Genomic DNA, 15,147 nt, shown 5'->3' with positions numbered 1-15,147 from the left:
TAGGCCCCATCAAGGCTGCTTATCAGGGGCCTAGTCTGAGTGGGTAGCTCAATTCTCACTCTAGAAATAAATCATTCCCTCTCTCTCTCAGAAATTCTGTAACAATTACGTATTTTTCTTTTTGAGCTACCCAGGCTGACTTGAAGGCACAGTGCATTATCTTCTACATACACTATAATAAACACGGTATAGAGACTAAAATAATTATAGTAATAAGAAAAATAAAATACCAAAATTAACTAAATCTTTGACTCAACTTGGAAAACCTAAAGAATTGATCCAATTAGCAAAGTGAGGGTCTACAGCAACAAGTTCCTTCATGTTGTCTTTCAATTGTGATAACTGTTTGTGAATTGATTGAGAGTGGTCAGAAAAATTCCTGCAACACATGCCTTCAAATTCTTCACACCCATGTCCTTGTGCTAAAAGAAGGAAGTCAATGGCAGCTCTGTTTTGAAGAACTGCATGACAGGTGCTTCTTATATCCGTGGCAAGATCACTTAACATTTTAGATGTAATATTAATTTACCTTCCTGTCCAGCAGGCCAGGATTTTCAATTGTGTGAGAGCTTGCACTGAAACAACTCGTGGGGTGAAAAATGAGGCTAGTATTACAGAAGTGCACCCCACTACATATTTCTCATGTTCTTGATTGCCCTGTCCAACATGAAAGGAGAAAAATTAATTCTAAATAGAAACTATAATTTATGATAAACCTAATGTTATGCTTATGATTATCTAACTGATTTTCCCTCTTTTTCTTTTGCCATTGAAAAACAATGCCAAAATGGACAGAGGGATCACAGGCATTACTAAAACCCATTAAAACTTAGTAATTAAATTCTGTAACATCATTAAAAACACACTTATGAAAAAAACCCTAAAAGTCCACGATCCTCTGTTGGTGAAACACAAATCTTTGCACAATCTACATTTTCTGTGCATCTTTTGCTTTGCTTAGGGAGAGATCAGTGCTTTATTGCAGTTGATAAGTTCCACATTCTTCACTGAAATGCATCCAAATTCTGCACTTGTTAAAACACAAACAAACCCAACACCCCACAGGGACTGGAGTGTTCTTTCTCAATTCTGTTCCCTAAAACTTGCATGAAGAAATGGAAATATCAACATCTTTGTTATAAACATGAAAAAACATCAAGAACAGAACAATGCATGTAGTAAACAAACTAACAGCAAATAAAAAGCAATCAGACAATACACAATTAATATTACATATAAAATCACAGTTACCAAGTGCTACACTTTTAAATTGTCATCCCTGAGTCTGCAGCAGCTGATAAACCTTAAAACAACAGAGATTTGGATAAAACATATCTGGTTCATGGTTCTCCAAATTCCCTTTGAGGCTCAGCTGTCCTATATGGTCAAATTGTCAAGTCAAAAGGACTTGGATTCTTTTTGATGCAGAAAACACCTGGGTCAATCACATGGTCCAAGTAGAGCCAGAGCTTGGCCAGAGCTCACAACTCTAATTGGAGGATTTCTTTTAACACATTATGAAAAAAATTTTTAGAAATAACAGCTATAAGTAAAAAACTTTATTATTAAAAATGTATCAAACTATCAAATAATTGAACCTGTCCAAAATTTCTTTCAAAACAGAAATTCTATAAATACAACAAACCTTTTCTTCAGAAATCTGAAAATTTAAATCTGAAATATTGAACCAGAATTTGGACAATGAATTTGTAAAAGAAGATGAATTGCAGCTGCATAAAAGATTGGATAAAGAAAACACATGAGTAGATAAAAAATCAAAAACAGAGGATCCTGAAAAAACATCTTGTAATCAGTCACCTAAAGAGACAATAAAACATGAAAACTGACTGTAAATACTATAACAACACCTTAATACTTTAATACCCTAATAATAATTCTTATCACAAAAATCAGACAATGCACATTATATGATCAACTTATCAACAAGAAATGTTTAAATAGTTTAAGACAATCCTTTTAAAGCATTCATATAACTTAATAACAATCACTACTTTTCTTATTATCTATAAAACTTAAAAATTATCATTATTTATATTATTATCTATAAAAATCCAAACCCAAAAATTACAAACTCAATACCAACATTCCATCTTACTGACTTTTCTCAAATCTTTGTTTTCAGAGACATTTTTGGTAATTAAATCATTACTAATACTTCTATCTTTATACAGTGATTTTCATTTTCATCATATTTGAAATAACATTGATTTGTATAATGTTCATCGTTCTTTGTATCTTGGAGAACACTCGGTACTGCTATACTTTTTTTTACGTCTTCTGACTCTTATAAGGAATTGGAAAAATGCTTTTGAAATTTTTGCTGTAGTGTTGCAATCCCGCCATCAGTGGCGCTGCTGCCCTCAGCATTGTCATTGCCGTGGCAACCAGGCTGTGGCAGACTTCTCCACCGCCATGGCTGGGTGCTGTGGGGGTCCCCTCCTGCGCAGGCGTGCCGCTGCCATGGCTGCGTTTCCAGGGAGATGAGGGGGCGGCGCTGTCTCGCTCCCCTTCTTGCTGCGTCACCATGGGTCTGTGACAAGAGACGCCCCCACCGTGGCTGCGCCCCGTCTGCTCCAACTCCAGCACGTCTGAGCCCCCGGGAATGCCCGTCTCCCCCCTTGTGTTGTTGCGTGGCAACAAGGAACCTTCCGTCTCTCCACCGATGTCAGCACCACCCCGGGGCCGCCTCAGGCTCGGTGCCAGCTGGCCCTGCTCCACCTGGCCCCGTGCCCGCTGCTCCTGTGGTCCGCCTGGGCGGCTGGCCGGTTCCCGCCGCCGCAGCCCGCTGCCTTAGTTCTGCCAACCCGTTTTGCGAGGGACCAGCAAGGGCTTTCTGTAACTTTCCTTTGTCTTTTGCCCACAGAGTCAATTGTTCTAAGATGGGACTCTTTTTATCTTTTTCCCTCTCTCGGAGAGGATATGAAAGGAGGCGCGGTGCTCTTTCTCGGATTCTTTCTATACGTCCCCTTTCTTTCCCTTCGCGGCTTACCTCCAACATCCGTGGGGCGCTCCGTTTGCTTTTAATTGGTGCGGCAGCACCTTCGCTCCAGCTCCCGGCCCCAGCCACGTCCCCAACTGCCATTCAGACTTCTCGTGAATGCCTTGGTCTTCTCTCTGCTCCAGCTCCCGTCGTGTACGGCCCGATTTGGATCTGGAGTCTTCCGATCCGTTCATCTGACCCTCGTTCACAAAAAGCGAATTTAGGATACCAGCCTCCGTCGCTATAAAGCGATGTGGACCTGATTTTCGTTGCGCAACTGAAATTCGCCTCCCTGTTACCCTAAAAGTAATTTGGGAGCTTTTTGGAGCATCCTGAGTCCCTGTTCGGGCGCCACTTAAAACCAGGGACCTCAGATAATGGGAAAGCTGGACAGGACAGAACACACATCCAACCAATATGATTAATGCAACGTTCTTCCCTTTATTAGTGAGAAGATGGCAGTTTATATACACTTCTACATAGTTTACAGTTTACAAAGGCACTCTGGCACACTAACATTGTTTACCTTTACCTTAAGGTGGTCAGGCTTTTCACACTGCAGCTCTACTCTAATTTACACTCGGATAGCTCATTACTTTGTAGTTACCTTAACATAATTTCTAACTGCACCACAACTGAATTCTCACTGCATCAAAGGCTTCTAGGCCCCATCAAGGCTGCTTATCAGGGGCCTAGTCTGAGTGGGTAGCTCAATTCTCACTCCAGACAAAAATCATGCCCTCTCTCTCTCATAAATTTTGTAACAGGGGGGCTAATACAAACAAGCATACTCTAACAAGTATCCAGTATTACATATTTCATACAAGGAATGGTGCAAATTATGTTTACTACACATAACAATCCCCCCCTTCTATATTAGCCCATCATTTGCACCCTAATTTCTACCCCTACTGACTCCCAAGATTTTTTTATTAAAGACATTCTATTCCCATTTTATTAATTTTCCCCATTCTAGTCTACATCTGGAATTTCCTGGTAAATATTGTAGTTTTGATATTTTCCCATTATTCGTCCTTCAAACTTTGCTAGAGCCTCAGCCGCTCTGCTGTGAGGAATTTATTCTCCCAGTGTCATTATTTATGGTACCTGATTTGTTTTCCCTAGGGCAGCTTATGGGTCTGTGGGTAATGCTGCTATTTGCATCCCCTTACCACTGAATGGATGAGTCTTATAAAACAGGGGATGAGACAGGGTAGGAATATGACTCCTGCTACTGAACATAAAATGAAGAAAATTATTTTCTTCCACCAAGCCCCAGCAAACAAATGGTCCCACCACGATGCCTGGAGAAGTGAGTTCCACTTTTGTACTGTAACATGCGCTACCCATTTAATTTGTGTGGCCAGATCTCTAATGGTTTCCCCATAATCATCTATTTCTACACAGCTTTGAGATTTGTTAAATTTTCCACACACACCTCCTTCTCCAGCTAGTAAGTAATCAAGGGCTATCCTGTTTTGATACACAAAAGCCCTCATCTGAGTGTTGCCGGGATAATAATTCAAGAGCATCTGAAGTGTGATTGGATACAATCTCCACCACAGCTTGCAATCTTATTAAACGGTTTAGTAAATAGATGGGGGTCCGGTATCCCCACGACCCATCCTGAGCCCATGTGGCAGGACCATAATATTCAATGATCCTTTCAGCAGGCCATTCATCCTCTCCCCAAGTTTGTTCCCCACCGATGAAAGGGAATTTTTCTTTTAAGCTCCTCTTTTCTCGGTTCAGGGATTCATACAAGGGGTCTCCCAGTGAACCACTTTCTAACCTGGGTAGGGTGAAGAAAACAGGTCTGATTAGTCCTACCATGCATGATCCCTTCCAGCATGGAGGTAATTCGCTGCAGGCTTTTTTCCCACCGATCCAGTGTAATCCATTAGGTGCTTTCCATCTGATTGTTATGCTCTCAGGCTCATCCCAATACTTAGTTCACGGATTGACCAATAAGGGTTAGCTCCGGGGTGGGGCTTTTGTGCCAGCAAAGCCCAATTTTGTCACTCCATTCACAGTTATCCTTTTTCTCCTGGCTCCAGTACCCAGTAGGGCTTTCGGGCTGCCAGACCTTGATGTGGCTGGTGGAATTTATGGATAGGGTGGAAACACATGGAGTGTATCCTACAATTTCTCGATATCACCCTCCCTCTCTGCTAAGGTAGAATGTTCCAATTACTCATTGGTCCAGTACCCACCCCTCCGGTCTCTGATTAATTTTGGGGGTCCCACCAGTTTCCCATTTTAGTAGTTGCTCAGGGGTCAAACCCTCACCCCTCCAAGGCCATTTTCCTGCGGATTTTAGCCCCGCACAGACCCAGAAATTAGACAACCTTAGCTCTGTGGCAACTTCCTGCATCAGATCCACAAAAAGATTTTGATCTAAGGCAGGCAATCCCCACTTTGCATATTGTTTTTCCAATTGGTCATACTATTCTCTTAGGGATTTCAGCCTTTCTTGTTCTATTCTCTTTTTCCTCATCTCAACTTCCTGTCTTTTTACCTTTTGCATTACCTGTTTCATCTTATTTTCCAGATCCATCCCTTCTTTATCCTTGGTTAAACAAAACATTTTATCATACTGTAGACAAACCCTGTCGTCCTGGTCCCCAAGAGGTCCAGGATGATTGGCTCAGTTTCTAGAGGTATCTTGTTTTCATATTTTAGGTTATTTCCCACCTAGTAGGTTTTTCCCCCCATTACACACATACCAATTTTATTCGGATTATAAAACTCTGTGTTAGCTTGGAAATAAGCAACAAAGACAGACTCCTGCTTTACCCCAATCCATACAGTACGGTTACATTTGTTACAAACCAGAATTGAGATTTTCCCTGTGCTTCTTCGATGTAGTTTATGAGCTGACTGTCTGTTTTCAAGGTATGTTTTTGATGTCCCTTTGAATTTGTACAATGCCTGTTGAGTGTTTGTTTCAAGACAAGGTTTATTAGGCTTAGCCCTGCTGCAGTTCCATGAGGTAAGAGGTAATTTCTCTGGGTATTTGTCACCGAGTTCCCTCTTCCCAGGATTAGGGAGGTTATTGAGGCACGTGGCTAGGCTCAGGCTCACCAGGACTACTCCCACTGCTAGGATCCCTCTGCTGTTCCCAGCACCCACTGGGGTGCCTCCAGTGGCGGGGTAAACCATCTTCTTGGACGCAGGAATCTTTGTCTGTGGTTTCACACCAAAACTGAGCTGCATACCTTTGTTTAAAAATGCCTCACTGGTGTAGTTCAACAGGGTCTGCACTGCAGGGTACATTGTTCGACCTACGACACTCAACAATAATAATTTTAGCTTTTGCTTGTAATTTCCCCCTTAATCCCTTCTGATATGAGAAAAAACCCAGATTATTGAATCTAACTTAAACAATCTTAGCCTTGTGGCTATTACCAGAAAATGGCTAGTCAGGTCTTACTCCTGATCAAAGCACTTCTCACACAACCCACTTTGTCTAATTCAGTAATGAAAAGCCCAAACTTTTTGACAGTATTCGCAAGGGAAATGTACAAGAGGATAATAGTTACACTCTGGCACAGAACGTTTGACAGAGATGCTTTCAGTCATTTACTTTGGCCGGTGCAGGGTTATCTACATATCTCGGGGGGGGGGGAGGTGAGGTGATTTTCCACTCTGGTGCTTGGTCCTGGACATCGACTTTCTTTACCCTTGATGCATGTGTCCACCCCTTTTCTGCAGTTCGGATAGGAGTATCTGTGGTCAAAAGAACAATGAAGGGTCCCTCCCAATGAGGCTTTAATGTGGCTTCACTCCTTGCTTTCACAAGTACTTTGTCCCCAGGTTGTATTTTATGTCTTGAGAAGCCAAGAGGGCTGTGCTGCATGATCACCCCGTGCTTTTGCACATCTTTGAGATTCCTATTTAATGCTACTAGGTATGGTTGTATTTGTCTATCCTCTAAGCTCAGATGCCCTACAGGCATACCATGGGTATAAGGCATCCCATATAACATTTGAAAAGGTGAAAGTTCCTTTTCGGAATGAGGCATAGTTCTTATATTTAATAAGGCCAACGGGAGGCATTTTATACATGACATTCTTGTTTCTAACATCAATTTGGCTAATTGGGCTTTTAATGTTTGATTCATTCTCTCAACTTGCCCTGAGCTTTGGGGGTGCCACGGGGTGTGGTATTCCCATTGAATGCCTAAAGCATCTGCCAAAAGCTTAATAATTTTTGATGTGAAATGTGTCCCCTGGTCTGAATCAATGCAGCTTACTAACCCATATTGAGGTATAATTTCTTCCAATAAGATTCTTGATACTGTTTGGGCTGTAGCCCAGGAGCTTGGGAAAGCTTCCACCCAGTGGGTTAGTTTGTCCACTATGACTAATAGGAATTTGTATGTCCTGACCTTGGGTAGATCAGTGAAATCTACCTGGACCCTTTCAAAAGGCTGGTAAGCTGCTGGACGACTCCCCATTGTCAACTTTCGGGAGTTTACCTGATTTATTTTTTTGCAAATATGCACCCATGCACCTCCTGTTTAGCCAGTTCATATATACCTCTGCGGCCAAAGAATCTCAGGAATTGCTCTGCCAGAGCTCGGGCTCCCCAGTGTGTTTGTTGATGTAATATTTTTTTAATCTTCCTAGTGTATTCCTTTGACAACAATTCCCTCCTGTCTGGTAACTTCCACTTACCTTCATCCAACCGTCCCCCGATCTCCTGATAAGCCTCTATCTCTTTTTCAGAGGGGTGGGGGGGAATTCCTGAGCTTCTCCTTTTTCAACCTCTGGGGTACTTACCTTTAACAAAGGAGCGCTTTTTGCTTCTTTGTCGGCAAAGTTGTTTCCCCTATTCCTGAACTGCATCCTGGTTTGGTGTCCTTTTACATGGAACACAGCAATAGCTTCTGGCCCTCTGATGGCTTTTAGGATTTGTTTACTTATTTCTTCATAAATCAGTCCTTTTCCCCATGTGTTTAGCAGACCCCTTGTCCTGGCTTGTAAGATAAGCTTGTATTCTATTGCCATCTGTTGGAGGTTGGGCAGTTTTCTTATCTCCCAAGAACAATGTCTCCCTCCGGGGAGATATCTTCTGTTAATAGACTATTGAATGACTCACTGCATGACCGGTAAAGTTACATCATCCCATTGTGAGATGCTCCACCCAGAGGGGAGGAGCCAAGCATTCTTACCTGCATAAAATCAGCACTTTTTGAGACACTGGCAGCCACTTTGCTGGATTCCCTGAGAAGCAGCTCTCTTCTCTGCTGAATTCCCAGAGGAAGGCCAAGCCTAACTACTACGAGACATTCAGAGAAAACGACAACCTTCTAGAGATCACCACTTCAGCAGCATTTCATCTGCCACTCCAGGAGGAGCAGCCACCATTTTAACTGGACTACTACCAACACCCTGACTCCAGGGTGTCAGGTTTCTGACTCCATCACTAGTTTTGTTTGTACTAATTACATTTTAAAAATTATTATTATTTTTTTTATTTAGTTTTTCTCCTAGTAAATAACTGTTATTCCCATTCTCATATCTTTCCCTGAGAGCCTTTTTAAAAATTGTGGTAATTTGGAGGGAGGGGGTTTATCTTTTCCATTTCACAGGAGGCTTTTGCCTTCCTTCACAGACTCCTGTCTTTTTAAACCACGACACCCCTTTCTTCCTGAATGTTCCCAAAGGTGTGCACTACCCCAAATGCATATTTGGAATCAGTGAAAATTGTCCCCTTTTTCCCTTCAAGTCCCAGCAAAGCCCTGTATACTTCACACAGCTCGCAGGCCTGAGCCAACCACCCTGCACTCAGGGGCCCAGATTCTACCACGCCTCCCATGTTCCCATTTATGACTGCATATCCCGACTTTCTTTTGCCTTCCACCACCCTTGCAGAACCGTCCACAAACCATTTATCTCCTTCCTCGAGTTCTTCCTCTTCCAAATCTGGTCGTATTTTGGTTTGTAATTCTACCATTTCAGCACAGTCATGGGGGAGATCCCCTGGGACTGCCCCAAACAGGAATTGGGCAGGATTTTGTGCTGGGGTTGTTTTTAGCTCCAGGTCCTGGGAATGGATTAGAATAGCTTCATATTTCAGGAGCCTGGCATCTGTCAGCCACTTGTCAGCCTTTTGCTGCAAGATGCTTCTTACATTGTGAGGGGAGTAGATGGTTAATGAAGCTCCAAATGTTACCTTTTTGGCTTCTTCTACTAATATTGCCACTGCCACAATTGCTTGCAAGCAGGTGGGCCATCCCCTGCTGACAGGGTCCAGGAGCTTGGATAGATATACGATTGGTTTCTTGGCCCCTGCCCAGTCCTGAGTCAGAACCCCGCGGGCAGTGTAGTTATTCACATCCACAAAGAGCTGAAAGGGCCTTTTTACTTCAGGAAGACTTAGTACTGGAACTGCCATGAGGGTTTCTTTTAATCCTCTGTAACTCTCTTCATCTTTTTCAGTCCACTTAAGTCTGTCTGTGGTAAGTTTATCATATAAAAATCTTACCTTTTCACTGTACCCTTCGATCCATTGTCTGCAAAAGCCCAAAAGTCCCAGCAATTGCCTGACTTCTCTTTTTGTCTTAGGGGGAGGCAATGCCACCCGGTCTGGGTCTTGTTTTTTTTTCCTTTTGTCAGCCAATGCCCCGAATATTTTACTTCAGGTTCAGTGAATTGTAATTTAGACTTTGAAACTTTCAACCCTCGTCCTCCCAGGAAGTTTAACAGAGCTATAGTTCCAGTCCTCACTTCTTCCTCCTTAGAGCCAGCTACCAATAAGTTGTCCACATATGGCAATAGTTTGGTTCCCTGGACTGGCACAAATTCGCTTAGCACCTTTTCTAGGGCCTGACCAAAAAGATTTGGTGAGTCTACAAACCCTTCAGGGAGGGAAGTCCATCTTAGTTGTTGCTTTCTATGTTTGTCCGGGTCCTCCCATTGGAAGGCAAAATAATCACGGCTTCCCTCAGCAACAGGACAAGTCCAGAAGTCATCTTTAAGGTCGATCACACTATACCATTCGTCATCCAGGGACACATTGTTTAGCAAAGTATATGGATTAGAGACCGTGGGAAATAGGGGTTTTGTTCTTTGATTTACTGCTCTTAGGTCCTGTACCAGCCAATAATTACAATCAGATTTTTGAACTGCCAAGATAGGTGTATTATGTCTTGACATGCAAGGCTCTAAAGTGCCCCTTTTTATTAAATCCTCGATTATTGGTTTTAATCCCTTTCTTCCCTCTAGAGGGATGGGATACTGTTTCACCCTTATGGGGTCTTCTGGTCTCTCAATTTTAGTGTGAATTGGTTCCATGTTGCAGCATTTTTGAGAGAAAGAGGACATGAGTTATGAGATTTGAGCTACTCCAGTCTAGGCCTCAGATTTGGGCCTTGTGGGCCTTCAAGCCTCTGACGCAGTTAGAAATTCAGAGCTTGTGGCGCAGATAGAAATAGTCTTAAGGGGTAATGGGGACCACTGGGTTGTCTGGGTGTGAATTAGTATAGGTTTTATAGTGTAAGGTGTAGGCCGTTTAAAGGAAAAGGTAAACAATGTTAGCCTACCAATTAGAGTGTCTTTGTTTTTGTAAACTATGTAGAAGCTTATATAAACAACCACCTTATCTTGAATAAAGGGAGAACGCTTGATTAACCACATTGGTTCTGACCTGCGTTTGTCTTGTCCAGCTTTCCGTTTTTCTGAGATTCCCTGGCTTTTAGTGGCGCCCGACCAGGGACTCAGGAGGCTCCAAAAAGGCTCCCAAATTACTTTTAGAGTAACGGGGTGCCGAGTTTGAGTCGCGCGACGAAAATTCAGGTCCAAATTGCCTTATCACGACGGGGCTGGGATCCCAAATTCACTTTTTGTGAACGTGGATCAAGTGGAAACGGAGCAGAAGTCTCCAAACTCCGAATTGGGCCGTTTCCCAACAGGAGGAAAAAGACTTTTCGCATTGTTGTTTGCTTGCGAGAGTCCATTGGAGCAGTGGGAAGACCTCGGCGTTCACAAAGGACCCGAACGGCGGGTGTGGACATGGCCGGGGCCGGGAAGCTGGAGCGGAGTTGCCGCCTTGCCGAAGAAAAGTGAGAGCGAAGCAACCCGCGGAGGTTGAAGGTAAGCCGCGGAGAGAGAGAGAGAGGGTGAAAGTTCACCATGGATGGGGATCTGCAGGCTTCCGTGCGGCTTGTCTTTCATATTCTCTCAAAGAGAGCTGAAAAAGTTAAAGAAGCCGATTTGGAACAGTTGGTCCTGTGGGCAAGAAACAAAGGCAAACTGCAAAAGCCTTTGCTGATTTTTAGTAAAGTCGAATCGGAAGAGCTGGGGCAGCTGCTTTGGGACGCAGTGATAGAGGGCGGAGAAGAGAGAGAAGCGGTGCTGGCCCCTCGCCCCCCCGCAGCAGTGGCAGCGACGGGCAGGCGCAGAAGCGCGGCCCGGCGGTACCTGGCGGCGGCAAACAGCCCGGCATGGCTCGGGGGGGCCGGGCACAGCCCTGCTAGCGGGATCGCAGAGACAGTTACACAGACAACAGCAGCGCAGACCCCCACCCCAGGCAGCCCCCACCCCACCACGGTGGCGCTGCGCTGCCCACTTCCACGGAGTTCAGATTCTGAAGACTCAGGGTCAGACCCCTCTGCCGTCAATTGTAGCAGGAACAAGAGATCACAAAACAAGATACAAAGGCAAGAAAATGTTACAGAAAACCCTTCCTCGTCCCTTGTGGAACGGGTTGGCAGAAATAAGGCAACGGGCTGTGGCGGAGAGCAGCAGGGTGCGGCGGTGAGCACCGGCCAGCCCCCCGGGCAGACCACGAAGCGGCAGGCAGAGCGGGGCCAGGCAGAGCGGGGCCAGCCGGCACCGAGCCTGAGGCAGCCCCGGGGCGGAGTGGACTTCGGCCGAGAGACAGAAGGCTCCTTGTTGCTGAGCAACAGCGCGAGGAGGGAGATGGGCGTTCCCGGGGGCTCGGCCGCGCTGGAGTCGGAGCAGGCGGGGGGTGGCCGCATCAGGGGGGTCTCCTCTCCCGTCCCCACAGTGACGCAGCAAGGACAGGAGCAAGGCGGCGGCACCTCCCTGCAGCACCCCGCAATGGTGGCGGAGACGACTGCACAGCCTGGTTGCCACGGTAACAACAACGCCGAGAGCAGCAGTGCCACTGATGGCGAGATGGCAACACTACAGCAAAAATTTCAACAGCATTTTTCCAATTCCTTGCAAGAGTCAGAAGACGCAATGAAAAAGTATAGCAGTACCGATTGTTTTCCAAGATACCAAGAGGGATGGACATTATGCAAATCAATGTTATTTCAAATACAATGTGGATGAAAATCACTGTAAAAAGATAGAAATGTTAATAATGATTTAATTGCCAAAAATGTCTTTGAAAACAAAGATTTGAGAAAAGTCAGTCAGATGCAATGTTGGTATTGAGTTCACAATTTCTGTTTTTGAGTTTTTATAGATAATAATATATGTAATTATGATTTTTGAGTTTTATAGATAATAAGATAAATGATGATTGTCAAGCTTTTGTAGGTAATGATAAGTAGTGATTGTTACTAATGTTATATGAACGCTTTGAAAGGATTGTCTTAAACTATTTTGAACATTTCTTGTTCATAAGTTGATCATATAATGTAAGTTGTCTGATTTTTGGTGATAAGAATTATTATTAAGATGTTAAGGTATTGAGGTGTTGTTTTAATATTTACAGTCGGTTTTCATATGTTTTATTGTCTTTCTAGGTGATTGATTGCAAGATGTGTTTTTCAGGATCCTGTGTTTTTGATTTTTTAACTACTCATGTGATTTCTTTGTCCAATCTTCTATGCAGCTGCAGTTCATCTTCTTTTACAAATTCATTGTCCAAGTTTTGGTTCAAGATTTCAGACTTCAAATTTTCAGATCTCTAAAGAAAAGGTTTGTTGTAATTAGAGAATTTTTGTCTTGAAAGAAATTTTCGACAGGTTCAATTATTTGATGGTTTGATACATTTTTAATAATAGGGTTTTTTACTTATAACTGTTATTTTTAAGACTTTTGTTTTAAACATATCCTCCAATTAGAGTTTGAGCTCTGGCCAAGCTCTGGCTCTACGTGGATGGTGTGACTGACCCAGGTGTTTTCTGCATCAAAAAGTATTCAAGTCCTTTTGGCTTGACAATTTGACCGTATAGGACAGCTGAGCCTCAAAGGGAGTTTTGGAGAGACATGATCCAGACATGTTTTATCCAAGTCTCTGTTGTTTTAAGGTTTGTCAGCTGCTGCAGACTCTGGGATGACAATTTGATAGTAAAGCACTTGGTAACTGTGATTTTATATGTGATATTAATTGTGTATGATCTGCTTGATTTTTATTTGTTGTTAGTTTCTTTACTATATGCATTGTTTTCTTTTTGATGTCTTTTCATGTTTATAACAAAGATGTTGATATTTCCATTTCTTCATGCAAGTTTTAGGGAACAGAATTGAGAGAGGACCCTCCAGTCCCAGTGGGGGTGTTGGGTTTGTTTGTGTTTTAACAGGTGCAGAATCTGGATGGATTTCAGTGAAGAATGTGGAACTTATCAATTGCAAGAGGGCACTGATCTCTCCACAAGTGGATCAGAAGATGCACAGCAAAAGTGGATTGTGCAAAGATTTATGTTTCACCCACAGAAGATCGTGGGCTTTGGGTGTTTTTTTTTTTTTTTAATATATAAGCGTGTTTTTAATGATGTTATAGAATTTTTTGCTAAGTTTTAATAAGTTTTAGTAATGCCTGTGATTTTTCTGTTGATTTTGCCATTGTCTTTCAATGACAAAAGAAAAAGAGGGAGGTCCCAACGTGGATCAACAGCAATCCTGCTTGAGTGAGTGTTTTTACCCGTTCAACCAAGAAGTCTGGGCAAGACAGATGCTCTTGCTGCATTGATACGAAAAGGCAGAGACAATTTTAGAAATGGATGGAAAAAGATACCAACCCGCAGTGATAACAACGTGAACAACGACAGTTTGCCTGGAACATCCCATGATGAATCCGGTTCTGATGAAAATTAATTTTGTAGAGTACAGAGAAATAAGTTGAAATATCAGAAGTGTGAAGTTAGATTTATCAGAAGTGAGTTTATTAGAAGTTATAGTTTATGTTTAGAATTAAGTTTGTTTCTTTTATGTTAAACAGGGCATTCAAAAACCTGAGAAGAATGTGGTGGGCCTCAATGTTTTTATTAAGCAGTGTTTTGGTTGTTGAAGTATCTGGAATCCTTGACATTGACAAGAGAGAAAATATGTGGATCACTTGGGCCAAACAAACCAGGCAAGATTCATTCTGCCTGTTGTTAGCCACACCGTCTAACCCCCTTTTCATACTTGTTTAATTGGAGTCTCGTTGGGTCCCATGGCAGAGTTCAAAACTTGGACCCGAGCTCAAATAAATCTAAATAGCACACTGGGAGCGCAAGCTGTTGCATTTGTTCAAAACCTTAAATTTTCTGATGACAGTCTTCAAGAATTCGATCTTTTGGGTTCTGTCCCAGGAAATTATTGTTTAATATTTGGATCTTATGCCACCAAACCAACTCAAGAAAATGGAAAATTGACAGATGACGACACTTGGTTGTCTCCCAGATCACCATTGTATTACAACTATTCAGAATATTGTAACAATTCGACTCAATCTGTGACACCGCCAAGAGGTGGTGCAGGAAAACTGCCCCCAGGAACCTTCCTCATTTGTGGGGACCGAGCCTGGTCAGCAGTCCCTCAAAATGCTAGGGGAGGCCCATGTTATATCGGTAGGTTGACGCTTTTTGCTCCCACCATACATCAGGTTCTCGAATTGCCTCAGAAGACTCAACGAGCCAAACGCAGTGTTCTCCAAATGGACCCTAATTGTAAAGATATAGTGTCATTGTGGGGGCGTGCCTTTGTAGTAGTAGCCTCACTCTTTGCCCCAGGGGTCGCCTCATCAAAAGCACTCACACAATTGAGAACTCTAGCCTGCTGGACCAGAAAACAAATTAATATCACATCTAAATTGATAAGTGAGCTTGCTGCAGATGTAGACGATACCCGTCATGCGGTTCTACAAAACAGAGCTGCAATTGATTTCCTTCTTTTAGCACAAGGACATGAGTGCGAAGAATTTGAGGGCATGTGCTGCATGAATTTGTCTGACCATTCTCG

Source organism: Taeniopygia guttata, chromosome W, assembly GCF_048771995.1.
Source record: "Taeniopygia guttata chromosome W, bTaeGut7.mat, whole genome shotgun sequence".
NCBI classification, from domain to species: Eukaryota; Metazoa; Chordata; class Aves; order Passeriformes; family Estrildidae; genus Taeniopygia; species Taeniopygia guttata.
Note: the sequence above shows the minus strand (reverse complement) of the source record.